Here is an 11,927-nt window from a genome sequence, read left to right as displayed (position 1 = left end):
AACACAATGGTCTCTTGGAGATCCATATGGTGTAACTCTTTTTGCGGCGTGGTTGTTGGGATCGATGAACTTTGAGTTTATGATTAGATCTATGTTTTTATATCCATGAAAGTATTTGGGTTTCTTTGATCTCTTTTATGAATGATCTCCTATAGCCTCATATTTCTTCTCTGATATTTGGGTTTTGTTTGGCCAACTTGATCTATTTATCTTGCAATGGGAAGAGGTGGTTTGTAGTGGGTTCGATCTTACGGTGCTTGATCCCAGTGACAGAAAGGGAACCGACACGTATGTATCGTTGCTACTAAGGATAAAACGATGGGGTCTATCTCTACATAGATAGATCTTGTCTACATCATGTCACCGTTCTTATTTCATTACTCCGTTTCTCCATGAACTTAATACACTAGATGCATGCTGGATAGCGGTTGATGTGTGGAGTAATAGTAGTAGATGCAGGCATGAGTCGGTCTACTAATCTTGGACGTGATGCCTATGTAATGATCATTGCCTGGATATCTTCATGAGTATTTGAAGTTCTAACAATTGCCCAACAGTAATTTGTTCACCCACCGCTTTTCTATTTTTCTCGAGAGAAGCCACTAGTGAAATCTACGGCCCCGGGTTTCTTTCTCATTTTATTTGCCTTTGCGATCTACTTTTATTTACATTTATTTTTAGATCTATTAATCCAAAAACCCAAAAATACTTTGCTTCACTTTATTTTATTTGTGATCTATTTATCCAATCTATTACAACTTTTTCCCGTCACGCACCAATTTCTTGCACCATTACCCGAAAGGGATTGACAACCCCTTTAACACGTCGGGTTGCGAGGATTTGTTATCTGTGTGCAGGGGCTGTTTATGTTGTGTTGCTTCGTTCTCCTACTGGTTTGATAACCTTGGTTTCATATCTGAGGGAAATACCAACCACCGCTGTGCTGCATCATCCCTTCCTCTTTGGGGAAATACCGACGTAGCTTCAAGCGACATCAAAAGGAATTTCTGGCGCTGTTGCCAGGGAGGATCTTCAACATATAGTAGGTTCCTAATCACAAATCTCATCTCCTTGCAATTTACATTATTTGCCATTTTCCTCTCCCCCACTTCAAAAAAAATTGCTGTTTTATTCGCCCCTCTTTTTATTCGCCTTTTTGCCAGATCTATTAGTGTTCTGGCTTTCTAGTCATAATGGCTAGAGTGCCTACTCCTCCTTTGTCACCATATTTTCAAGTGCTTTACTTTAAGCAAAGACAAGGAGAAAATTTGAAAGATGCTTGGTATAGCCTTATGTAATCGTATCGTATTTACAATTTAAAGGGGGACGCTAAGGTTTTGCTTCATAATTTTTACACAGGATTGGCTTTGCATCATAGACAACTCCTAGATTTGGCCGCTAAAGGGAATTTTATTGAGCTTGATGCCAATGCTACCTATGAAATCTTAGAAGGAATTTTGGGGATTCCGCCTCAAAAGAAGGGGTTGAATTTCACCCCAAAGGGAGTTCAAATGCTGGACAAACTTGGTGATTTGCATAAACACATGGTTGAATTACAAAAATATAACGAACCCCTCAAACACCTCAATGGTAGTATCAATCGCATGAATACCTTGATTACTCTTTGCAACAAGCGATTAGATATTTTGGATCTAAATATGGTTTATTTTCCGGAAAATTTAGGGAAGTGTAAAGAGCCTCCCGGGTTTGAGAAAACCCTTACAAAAGTTGCCAAAACTTTGGAAGACAAAACTTAGATCCTTGCTTTATGCCTAGCTAAGGGCGTAAAACTATAACGCAACCCAATGAATAAATTTTTTTGTTTTTTGCTTCCTGTTTTTGAGTGTTAGCATAATTATAATACTATTATGATTGTGTTTTTAATGTTTTAATTAGTGTTTGTGCCAAGTAAAGCCTTTAGAATCTTCTTGTGTGATAGTTGTTTGATCTTGCTGAAAAAACAGAAACTTTTGCACTGACGAAAATAATTATCATTTTCACCAGAGCGATAAAATACACATTCCACTTGTAGTAGATCAATATATAAATTGCTCAGGTCGCCCTAATTTTTTAGAATTTTTGGAGTTACAGAATTATTCGAAATGGTTAGATTACTACAGACTGTTATGTTTTGACAGATTCTGTTTTCTTTGTGTTGTGTGCTTATTTTGATGGCTCTATGGTTTTCTTTGATGAGTTTTTTCCATATAAAAGTTGGAATACAGTAGATATAATACAAGAACAAAATATGAATTGGTTTGATACATCACTTATAGTAGTGATTTATTATTCTTATACTAACAGATCTCATGAAGGTTTTGTTGAGTTTTGTGTGATTGAAGTTTTCAAGTTTTGGGTTATCTTACGATGGATGAAGGAATAAGGAGTAGAAGAGCCTAAGATTGGGGATTCCCCGTCATCCCAATCTATTATCCAAAAATGAGCAACGAACTAAGCTTGGGGATGCCCCCGAGTGGCATCCCCTCTTTCTTCTAACAACCATCGGTATTTTACTCGAAACTTTATTTTTATTCGTCACGTACTATGTGTTTTGCTTGGAGTGTCTTGTATGATATGAGTCTTTGCTTGTTTTATTTTGTGTTTCAAGTCTTGATCCCTTGCTGGACACACCTATTTGAGAGAGCCAAAATTATGTCATGACTTGTTAGAATTGCTCTCTATGCTTCACTTAAATTTTTATGAGCTATGGACTTGCTCTAGTGCTTCACTTATATCTTTTTGAGCACGGTGTGCTTAGTATTTTTGAAGAAATGCTCTCTTGCTTCACTTAGATTTATTTGAGAGTTAGTAAAATTTTCAAGAAATTCTCTCTTACTTCACTTAAATCAATTTGAGAGAAAGAAATATTATGCTCATGATCTTCACTTATATTTGTTTGAGCTTATGAAAAGCAACACATGAAAATTAGTCCCAAAGTGATAGATATCCAAGAAGGATATAATAAAAAATTTCATGAAGATCATTGGACAAAATAAAATTGATTCTTAGTAATAGTTTTGAGATATGATGATGTGACATGTGAGTCATCTTGATAAGTAATTATGCTTTAGTAAGAATATTGGTGTTAAGGTTTGTGATTCCCTATGCAAGTGCGAAAGTCAATAATTATGCAATGAAATTATATCCTACTTATGGTGCATTATTTAGTGTTAGTTATAATTAATGCTCGCTTATGAGATTATTCGTTTCTTGGTTGCTCGCTTCTCAATCTTTTGCTAGCCTTCATTTTGCACTAAGTATGATCACTACTTGTCCATCCAATAACCTTTAAACCAGTTTTGCCACATGAGTCCACTATATCTACCTATATGCGGTATTCTTTTGCCATTCTAAGCAAATTTGCATGTGCCATCTCTAATTTTCAAAATAAACTTCTCTTTTGTGTGTTTGTTTCGCTCACGGAGCGGTGAGGGGTGGCTAATATTTTCCATGCTAGATGTGTTATTCTCACGATGAGTGTTTATTCACTTGTCATTGCACAAGAGTAAGGCAAAGGTATTAGGGATGCCCAGTACCGAAATGCAAAAAAATGAGTTTACTTTATGTTGTCAAATAATAAATTCCTAGGAAAGTGTTGGTATGGAGGGCACCCGTGGATACAGTTAGCCATGGAAAATGAAAGTATGGTGGAAAAAGGAATAAACTTTATTTTCTGTTTGGGAACGGCCTATTAAAGGAAATATGCCCTAGAGGCAATAATAAATTTGTTATTTATATTTCCTTATATCATGATAAATGTGTATTATTCATGCTAGAATTGTATTAACCGGAAACTTAGTACATGTGTGAATACATAAGACAAACAGAGTGTCCCTAGTATGCCTCTACTTGACTAGCTCGTTAATCAAAGATGGTTAAGTTTCCTAGCCATAGACATGTGTTGTCATTTGATGAACAAGATCACATCATTAAAGAATTATGTGATGGACAAGACCCATCCGTTAGCTTAGCACTATGATCGTTTAGTTTATTGCTATTGCTTTCTTCATGACTTATACATGTTCTTATGACTATGAGATTATGCAACTCCCGAATACCGGAGGAACACTTAGTGTGCTATCAAACGTCACAACATAACTGGGTGATTATAAAGATGCTCTACAGGTGTCTCCGATGGTGTTTGTTGAGTTGGCATAGATCAAGATTAGGATTTGTCACTCTGAATATCGGAGAGGTTTCTTTGGGCTCTCTTGGTAATGCTCATCACTATAAGCCTTGCAAGCAATGTGACTAATGAGTTAGTTACAGGATGATGCATTACGAAACGAGTAAAGAGACTTGCCAGTGACGATATTGAACTAGGTATGACGATACCGACGATCGAATCTAGGGCAAGTAACATATTGATGACAAAGGGAATAACGTATGTTGTTATGCAGTTTGACCGATAAAGATCTTCGTAGAGTATGTAGGATCCAATATGAGCATCCACGTTCCGCTATTAGTTATTGACAGGAAATGTGTCTCTGTCATGTCTACATAGTTCTAGAACCCATAGGGTCCGCACGCTTAACGTTCGATGACAATTTGTATTATGAGTTTATGTGATTTGATGACCGAAGGTTGTTCTAAGTCCCGGATGAGATCACGGACATGATGAGGAGTCTCGGAATGGACGATACACAAAGATTGATATATTGGACCATGTTATTCGGGCACTGGAAGTGTTCCGGATAGTTTTGTGTAAAAATTGAGTGCCGGAGGAGTTACCGGAACCCCTCGGGGGAACTAATGGGCCACCATGAGACTTGTTGGAGAGAGAGGAGGGCAGGCAGGGCAGGCCGCCCCCCTTGTAGTCCGAATTGGACAAGGGAAGGGGGAGGGGCGCCCCCCTTTCCTACTCCATCTCCCTCTCCTTCCTTCCCCTCTCTTCCTTGTGGAGGAATCCTACTAGGATTGGTAATCCTAGCAGGACTCCCTCTCCTTGGGCACGCCCCTAGGGCCGGCCAGCCTCCCCCTCCCTCCTTTATATACGGGGAAGGGGGCACCCTAGAACACACAAGTTGATCTTTTAACTGTGTGCGGTGCCCCCCTCCACAGTTACACACCTCGGTCATATCGTTGTAGTGCTTAGGCAAAGCCCTGTGTTTGGTAACTTCATCATCACCGTCACCACACCGTCGTGCTGACAGAACTCTCCCTCGGCCTCAACTGGATCAAGAGTTCAAGGGACGTAATTGAGCTAAACGTGTGCCGATTGCGGAGGTGCCGTGCGTTTGGTACTTGGATCGGTTGGATTGCGAAGACGTTCGACTACATCAACCGCGTTACTAAACGCTTCCGCTTTTGGTCTACGAGGGTACTTAGACACACTTTCCCCTCTAGTTGCTATGCATGTCCGAGATAGATCTTGCGTGATCGTAGGTAATTTTTTTTGAAATACTGTGTTCCCCAACAGTGGCATCCGAGCCAGGTCTATGCGTAGATGTTATATGCACGAGTAGAACACAATGAGTTGTGGGCGATAATAGTCATACTGCTTACCAGCATGTCTTACTTTGATTCAGTGGTATTGTTGGATGAAGCGGCCCAGACCGACATTACATGACCACGTTCATGAGACTGGTTCTACCAACGTGCTTCGCACACAGGTGGCTAGTGGGTGTCTGTTTCTCCAACTTTAGTTGAATCGAGTTTGACTACGCCCGATCCTTGATGAAGGTCAAAACAACACACTTGACGAAAAATCATTGTGGTTTTGATGCGTAGGTAAGAACGGTTCTTGCTAGAAGCCCGTAGCAGCCACGTAAAACTTGCAACAACAAAGTAGAGGACGTCTAACTTGTTTTTGCAGGGCTTGCTATGATGTGATATGGTCAAGACGTGATGATATATAAATTGTTGTATGAGATGATCATGATTTGTAACAGTTATCAGCAACTAGAAGGAGTCATATGGTTGTCCCTTTATTGTATGAAATGCAATCGCCATGTAATTGCTTTACTTTATCACTAAGCGGTATGATACGTCCATTTTGCATCATGCTTTTATATTGATATTTATTGCATTATGGGCTATTATTACACATTATGTCACAATACTTATGTCTTTTCTCTCTTGTTTTACAAGGTTTACATGAAGAGGGAGAATGCCGGCAGCTGGAATTCTGGGCTAGAAAAGGAGAAAATATTAGAGACCTATTCTGCGCAACTCCAAAAGTCCTGAAACTCCATGAAAGTCAGTTTTGGAATATATAAAAAATATTGGGAGAAGGAAGCACCAGAGGGGGGCCACCCACCATCCACGAGGGTGGAGGGCGCGCCCTACCCCCCTGGGCGCCCCTGCCTCGTGGGCCACCTGGAAGCCCCCAATACCCATCTTCTAGTGTAAGGTTTGTTTTGCCCTGGAAAAAATAATAAGGAAGCTTTCGGGACGAAGCGCCGCCGTATCGAGGTGGAACCTTGGCGGAACCAATCTAGGGCTCCGGCGAAGCTGTTCTTTGGGGGAAACACCCCTCTGGGAGGGGGAAAGCGTCACCATCGTCATCACCATCAATCTTCTCATCAGGAGGGGGTCAATCTCCACCAACATCTTCACCAGCACCATCTCCTCTCAAACCCTAGTTCATCTCTTGTATCCGATCTTTGTATCAAAACCTCAGATTGGTACCTCTGGGTTGCTAGTAGTGTTGATTACTCCTTGTAGTTGATGCTAGTTGGTTTATTCAATGGAAGATTATATGTTCAGATCCTTTATGCATATTAATACGCCTCTGATTATGAACATGAATATGATTTGTGAGTAGTTACGTTTGTTTCTAAGGACATGGGAGAAGTCTTGCTATAAGTAGTCAGGTGAATTTGGTATTCGTTCGATATTTTGATGAGATGTATGTTGTCTTTCCTCTAGTGGTGTCATCTGAACATCGACTACATGACACTTCACCATCGTTTGGGCCTAGGGGAAGTCATTGGGAAGTAATAAGTAGATGATGGGTTGCCAGAGTGACAAAAGCTTAAACCCTAGTTTATGCGTTGCTTCGTAAGGGGCTTATTTGGATCCATATGATTCATGCTATGGCTAGGTTTACCTTAATTCTTCTTTCGTAGTTGCGGATGCTTGCGAGGGGGGTTAATCATAAGTGGGATGCTTGTTCAAGGAAGGGCAGTACCCAAGCACCAGTCCACTCACAAATCAAATTATCAAAGCAACAAACGCGAATCATATGAGCGTGATGAAAACTAGCTTGACGATTGTCGGTGTCAAAACCGGCGGATCTCGGGTAGGGGGTCCCGAACTGTGCATCTAGGCCGGATGGTAACAGGAGGCAAGGGACACGAAGTTTTACCCAGGTTCGGGCCCTCTCAATAGAGGTAAAACCCTACATCCTGCTTGATTAATATTGATGATATGGGTAGTACAAGATTAGATCTACCACGAGATCGGAGAGGCTAAACCCTAGAAGCTAGTCTATGGTATGATTGTTGTTGTGTATGTTGTCCTATGGACTAAAACCCTCCGGTTTATATAGACACCGGAGAGGGTTAGGGTTACACAAAGTCGGTTACAATGGTAGGAGATTTGCATATCCGTATCGCCAAGCTTGCCTTCCACGCCAAGGAAAGTCCTTTCCGGACACGGGACGAAGTCTTCAATCTTGTATCTTCATAGTCCAGGAGTCCGACTGAAGGTATAGTCCGGCCATCCGGACACCCCCTAATCCAGGACTCCCTCAGTAGCCCCTGAACCAGGCTTCAATGATGACGAGTCCAGCGCGCAGATTGTCTTCGGCATTGCAAGGCGGGTTCCTCCTCCAAGTACTTCATAGAAGATTTTGAACACAAAGATAGGGTCCGGCTCTGCAAAATAAGTTTCCACATATTGCCATAGAGAGAATAATATTTACACAAATCTAATATGCTGATGTATTCCGTAGTGTGACACACCACGGCCAAGCCTTTATCCGAGTCGTTTCATTATCCCACCTCAACGCGTCATGCGAGGCGGTTTCCTTGGCACGTCTTGTTAAAGCAGAGATCGTGTCCCCTTATTCCAGGATTCTCATCAATACGGGCATGGGTAACCCAACTGCGCCATTGATTACGACGCTTGGAGATAAGCGAGTTTTACCAGGCTGGTGGGGACACGTAGTTGCGTCCACCCATATAAGGGGATAAGGATCCACCTTTTCACCTACGCCTTCTTCCTCCCTTGCTTATCCATTCTCGCGCACTCGAGCTCCAGCGCCCAAGTCTGCACTCCCCACCTCAACCTTCTCCAACCATGTCCGGAGCGGGAGGCAAGTGGATGGTCTCCTCCGTCACAGAGGGACACATCAAAAAACTGAGGAAGGCCGGATACTTGTCTAACGACATTGCGTACCGGCTTCCCGAAAAGGGGCAGCTCATTCCCACTCCTAGGCCCCATGAGAGGGTGGTGTTCCTCCCCCATTTCCTCCACGGACTGGGCTTCCCTCTTCACCCATTTGTCCGGGGGCTCATGTTCTACTATGGCCTGGATTTCCACGATCTGACCCCAAACTTTGTCCTCAACATCTCGGCGTTTATCGTCGTGTGCGAGGCTTTCCTCCGCATCCACCCCCATTTTGGCCTATGGCTCAAGACTTTCAATGTCAAGCCGAAGGTGGTGCGCGGCAACCAGGCAGAGTGCGGAGGCGCCATGGTGGGCAAGATGGCCAACGTCTTATGGCTCGAGGGCTCCTTTGTGGACACCCTGAAGGGGTGGCAATCGGGGTGGTTTTACATCACCGAGCCGCGCGACCCCGAATGGGTCGTAGCCCCTGAGTTTCGATCCGGACCCCCTATGCAGCTCACCTACTGGAAGGAGACATGCTTATCGTGGGGTAAAAAAAGGAGAGCTGACCGGACTCCAAACATGCGTCCAAACCCTGGTGGACAAGAAGCTCAAACTTGTCAACGTAGTCCAGGTTATGCTCATCCGCCTGATCCTCCCGTGTCAACAACGGGCTTTCAACCTGTGGGAGTTCGACCCGGCGCGGCACCAAACTCTGAGCAGGCTCTTCGACATGATGTACGAAGATGCCTGGAAGGTGCTTTTCAAGGGCGCCGAGGCCCCCGCATCCGCCTCCAGCGGGAGGAGAGAAGAAATGGAAGGCCGCCCTCTCTGGGTAGGCCGGAGGGTCTAAGAAGGGGAAAACCCTTCCTCCGGACTACTCCACCGATGCCGATGACGGCGGAGAGGAGTGGCCGCCAAGGGCCAAGCCCCTGGCAAAATTGTAAGTATCCGGATACCAGAGTAATTCATAGTATTCGTTTATTGCACAACTTTCCCTTATGTCGAATATGTTTATGCATCCCACCCAAAGACCGGCTCGACGCGTCGTCGAGCGGCTCACTGGACTCGTCGGATGTGAACTCGCTTCCGACGGCTTCCTCCCCCGTCCTACGGACGACACCGAAGTGTTGTCCCAACAGGTTCGAAGCCGGGAGGAGGTGGTCCTGGAGGCGCCGCAAGGTGACCTCCCGGACTCCAGGAGTAAAGGGGATGAAACCCCCGAGGGCTCCAAGTCCGGCTCTAGGCCGGACACCGCTCTGGAACCTTCAAAGGTTCTAGAGTCCAGCGGGGGACCTCCTTCCAAGAGGAGCAAGCCCACCGTGCCGGTGACCCCCGTCCAACCGGAGGCGCCGGACAATCTGTTGGAGGCGCTCCAAGGCGCCTCCATCGACGAGGAGCACCACACCATTATGAGGGCAGTGGTCTAGAAGGTTTAGTCCGCCAAGAGCGGACTGACTGAAGCTTGTACTAGCCTTTTAACAGGCTTTGAGGTAAGTAAAGAATGTGTAAATAATATTACCGCATAGATAGTAGCCCCTGATGCTCTGTTTGGCGTTCGGGAAGAAAAGCCGAATAGAGGATCAAATATAATTCGCAGGAATCTAACAAAAAGGAGTCAATATGCGTATGCAGGCTCCTCTGCTTGCATCCGCCGCACTGACTGCGGAAGTGGACACGCTAAAGCAGAACCTCGAGCGGTCCGAGCAAGAGCTCGGGCGTGCCAAGAAGCAGCTCGAGGACAATGAAGGTAAGAAATACCTTGTTTAAATATATATAAAAAGGTGCAATTGCAAAAAATGACATGATTATCATGGCTATTGTAGGGGCCACGTCTGAGGTGGCGACCCTTAAGCAAGCGCTGGTCGAGGCCGAGAAGAGGGCGGCCACGGAGCGCACCAAGCGGGAGAAGTATGAGGCCAAGGTTGGCAAGGTACGCAAGAGCTCCAGACTCTCATGGAAAAACATGACAGTTTGGAGCTTGACTCAAAGACGCGAGCGTCCGAGCTCGCGGTGGCTATTGAAAATGCCAAGTCTGCCAAGGCCGAATCCCAGAAGACCCTCCAGGAGTTGGATGAGGTGAAGAAGATAGCGGCGGGTAAGGCATTCTTTATGCAAAGCAAACACATAAACGTGAGTTACTTGTTACTTACCCGAATCCGGAGCTCTCCAGGAGCATTCACAGATCTTCCCCGGAGTGTGTCCGATGCCGCCTCATTCTATCGAGCCAAGGAGGGCAGCTCGACAGAGAAGGTGTTCTGGTCTCAGTATGCTGAGGCCAGACACCCCGTGCCCCTGAGCTACCAGCTGAAGCAACTGGTCGAGCTCCACAAGGCGGCCGAACAGGCCATGAAGGGCCTCGTAGTTCGGCTGTGGCCTGGAGGGGCTCTGCTTGGGAGCTATTTTGGGCTGGTGCGGCGGCTGGTGGAGGCCTGTCCAAGGCTCGAAGTCATCAAGCGCTCCGTCTGCATTGAAGGTGCCCGTAGGGCCCTTGCCCGTGCTAAGGTGCACTGGGGCAAGCTGCATGCTGAGAAGCTTGTGAAGGATGGGCCACCGCCGAGGAAAGAGCATCGCAAGCCCGAGAATTATTATAAGGATGTTCTGAAGGGTGCCTGCCTTGTGGCGGATGAATGTTCTAGGGATGTAATTTTTGAGTGAAACTTGCTTGTTTTGTCCTGTGCGCTGAAAACTTGTTCATATGCGCTAAGCAATGCTGTTGGAATTTAAAATATTACCTTCTATGTGGCTGTTTATCAATTCTGAGAGATGGCAAGTCGTCGGCTTCTGCCCTCGTGCCGTTAGTGCTGGGGTGTTCGGGGATAAAACTGAGCGCTCTTTTTCCCATGTTTGGGTCCTTCAAGGGAGGCGCTCAGCCCAATGAACAAGGCAATCGGACTATTATGCGTGAACACTCTCACTTAGCCATAGAATTCTATAATTTTAAATTTCGGCGAAGCCCCTAGTATTCGGAGGACCGAGTTCGGGGCGCTATCCACACCTTGGCCGGACATAGCCGGCTCCTCGCTCTAAGCGGCATAAGTTGTTAGGGACTCGAAAAACCTCTCGAACAGCGACCAGCTCTCGCTTCATCATGACAGTCAGTTTTAGCTTTCTCCACTGAGGTGCTCGACCCAGCTCAACCGGGGCACAATCGCAGTGGTTCTCCTAGTGCTACCTTAGCCGATGTAGCGGAACGTAAGGCACCAAAATATAGGAGCCGGGTAAACCCAACTATTGACCCAAGACATGATTCGGAGCCAATGCATATAATGCTATAAGTTCAGGGTGCCGCACTTGTTAAAGTGTTCGGACTTCTCACACCATATTGAGGGGTACTAAAGCCCCTGGCGTATTTAGGCCGTACCAAAGTGTACGGGTGCAATATGTCGTTAAGGAACATATATATATATATATATATATATATATATATATATATATATATATATATATATATATATATATATATAAGAGTAATGCAAAAATAGACAAAAGCTATGCACTTTTTATTAAAGAGGGCTGCGATCAAAGCAGAACGATACAAATAATGCGATAAGCAAAAAGTTGGACTATGTAACATGTCCGTTCCAGGGGCAAGCTGTGGAATAGTATGCGAAACAGGTATACTGCTTGTTAGAGACCACCTGGGAGTTCCA

Source organism: Triticum dicoccoides, chromosome 2A (assembly GCF_002162155.2).
Source record: "Triticum dicoccoides isolate Atlit2015 ecotype Zavitan chromosome 2A, WEW_v2.0, whole genome shotgun sequence".
Classification (NCBI taxonomy): domain Eukaryota; kingdom Viridiplantae; phylum Streptophyta; class Magnoliopsida; order Poales; family Poaceae; genus Triticum; species Triticum dicoccoides.
Note: the sequence above shows the minus strand (reverse complement) of the source record.